Below are 3419 nucleotides of genomic sequence, written 5' to 3'. Positions count from 1 at the left end.
ATACACTGGAAAACCCGAGGCCATAAGACCCCGAGTGGGCAGACTCGGTATAACTAGATCTATTTTACATAGTGTTTACCATGAAAATGGTAACAACAATTAAATTTATAAATGAGATTCTAAAAATACGTGATCTATTTTTATGCTAGTTGTTAGAGCAGTTGATGCTAAGAGTATGAAGTTTAATGAAGAGATACAAGCTAAAACAGGGCAGTAATCAAACCCAGGGGCTTGCCGCCCAAGCCTCGGACTGGTCGATGAAGGAGCTTCGGGGCCGATATCCGGCTCGATCTCGAGCTATCGGGGGTAGTCGAGGATGGGATAACAGTTGAGATATGATTAAACAAGGCTCTTTATGGCCAATACCAAGCAATGAATGAAGAACAAGTATAAAAGCAATAAATGCTAAGAGTAACCTCGAGCTAGTAAGGACGAGCAAGTTAGAGAGAAAAGAGAGAGAAAGAGATATTATTGATCTGTGGAGAATAATTGGAGCAACATCAGCCCTTTATAAAGTAGTGTGGGTTCCCTTTATATAAGAGGGGAATCCGGTTATAGTACAACATGCATTAATTGTAAAGTATGGAAATGGGATGGCTAGATGTGACTCTTCGGCATAGGCTCTAGATAGGCCAGCTTTGTCAGACTTAGTTGTGTGCCTTGGGAACTTCCCCTTCTAATCTAGCCTCGACCTTCATTTTCTTTGAGTTGGGCCTCGATGAGCCCCGAGGGAGGGGACTCGGTCGCAGCTCCACGTCCTCAGGGCCTCGAGGTATTCTTCTGAAATGGCTTGATAGCGAGAAATTAAGTCCTCTAATTTTTCCGCTTACAGATAGTCTCCGCGTTTCCCAGAACGAAGCAATGGGAAATGATTCTGACACCTAACTCTGTGAGCTTCTAACGATGATGTCATGTCACACCCCAACCTCGGGAGGCGCGATCGGCCCTCAATCGAGTGAACCCAACTAAGCAAGCCTTACCATACACTTCCTACCCACCTCAATATAAATAAAGAAACCATACTTTTGTTTATCCATTTAGAAGGGAAAAGACAGCACATTCTATATTGATAGTTCATTTTAAACACCACATTAAACCGTAGATGAGTTAGTTTCCAAGATCCCCATAGAGTTACAATTTATAGGCAACATAAGTTTAGAATTACAACATGGTTCGTAGACCCATCCAATCCCCGTACATAACCCACATATATGTCTACGGAGCCTTTAGGATACAAAAGATGAGTTTGACAACTCCGAAAACAAGGCCCCCAGCTATACCTCAAAAGTGAAAGTCCACAATACAAAAATATACAATATTGCCCCTTGAAGGAGAAAGAGGCTCACCAAGATCTTGAGAAGAGGGATGCTTCGCTACACACGACCGACACTATCTGCTATGGAGCTACCTACATTCAGTTAAAAAAATGTAGCACTCCCGGAAAAAGGGACGTTAGTACCATGGAATAGTACTAGTATGTATAACTAAACACCATCAAATTATAAAGAACTTTCACATACAAATAAGGAAATCACAGGTATCACTCCAAAGCTTTAAACGATCACAACATTATCAACATGAAAGAATTACACAACTTTCACATCAGTTTCCATAGCCTTTAGTAGGGCATTTCATACTATTCCACATTGTTCACATTACCACCGCTATCTTGAGCGGAGTCCGATCTCGACCCAATCGGCTAGGCCGTCTCCCGGAGACGTTACCAATATTCTATTTACACTTTCCAGTTTCAATCATCAATGCATAACCGCCATGTGTATATGTCATGGCGTCCGATCACGGCCCGATCGGCTAGGCCATCTTACCGAGGCATTACCATTTTCCATTTTTCATCTCACTCCAATCTTTGGTTATACATGTATTAGTTTACCGGCACTTGGGGCCACAATTTTCACATTCCACAATTCATGTTTCACATTGTTCCCATTTTCAATATTTGGTTTGTAATTCAAGAGAGTATGGCACACAACAGCAAATACGGTTGTAGGCGTAGATGAGACTTCATGTAAATGGCACAACAACGTACTTCAATTTCAATCTAAGGTCTAGGCATTTCGATACATGATTCATAGTCCTTGCACCCTTTTCAAATTATCAAGAATAGCACGTTGATCAATTTGAGACACAATTCCACGCATATAAGGTTGCATCACCAAGTCAAGTGAAATAGGAATCAATACAACAATTCAATTTAATCTTACCGTACTCACACAACCAACGATGAAGCTCAATTTCTAAAAGACGGGGTTTTAGCCATACATACCTCAATAAAGCTTTCCTTATTCCTTACAAAATTCTGGAACTTTTAGCACTTCGATCTATTGTGTAAGAATTACAAATTAAACCGAGAATTAGAGACAATATTGAGATTCTAGCTTGTTTTGAGCATACTATCAAATGCTAAAGGTGCATTGTGATCTTAGGCCCTTTTGAGAGAAATTTCTATCATTTTATACCCCAATTGCTTTCTTTTTAGTTCACTACCTCCCAATATTCTATGGTGTGATATGCATGCAGGAAATTCATTCTTATACCCATGAATTACTTCACTAGTGATCCCTTATTTCTAAGCATATGAATAAGAGCTGAGGTAATGAAGTCTTACCTCTTGGGATGAAGATTTAGGTGCCCTCACTTGATTATCTTCAAAGATTTGGCAAGGTTTCATGGAGTAATTTGATAGGAAGCACTTCCCTCTCTAAGACCCCATCTCTCTCTCTCTCCAAAAGCATCAGGAAATATGCTCAAAATGAGCTATAACACCGAATATATCGATAAGGGTCGGGTTTAAAATTTAGAAAATTGGAGCCCCGAATGCGATCGCAAAGCGGAAATGCGGCCCGCAGAATGGACCACAAAAGTTGCTCCAAAAATCTGAACATTCTGTCTGGGTATGCGGCAGAAATGCGATCCGCATACCCGTTCTGCGGTCGCATAATGCACCACAGAATTGCTCCTTACAAAATTCCAATGAAATTATGCGATGATTATGCGGTCCGCATATCGGTTATGCGATTGCATAATGGACCATGTATTTAACCTCAAATTTGACTAACACACTGACTCACTTTACGGTGACTATACCCCCTATGCGGTCTGCATACTTGATATGCGACCGTATTCTCGACCGCAAAATCACACTTCTCTGGAAAACATTATTTCTTGACTTTTTAATGCACTGTTCAATCCAAAGGGATTCAGGGTTCTGAGTAGGAAATTCACGGGGCCTTACACATACCAATGATGCAACTAGTGGCACGAGCTTTTGTGGCAACCGTGGTGTCCCGTGGAATTGTGTATTTGACATTATTCAATGCACTGTCGATTCCCATTCTCCAAGATGAATGCTCCGTCATCGATTCGGTTCTTCAAGAACGCAGTAATTGCATCCACCGGTC

The sequence above is a fragment of the Nicotiana sylvestris genome, chromosome 9 (genome assembly GCF_000393655.2).
Source record: "Nicotiana sylvestris chromosome 9, ASM39365v2, whole genome shotgun sequence".
NCBI lineage: Eukaryota > Viridiplantae > Streptophyta > Magnoliopsida > Solanales > Solanaceae > Nicotiana > Nicotiana sylvestris.
Note: the sequence above shows the minus strand (reverse complement) of the source record.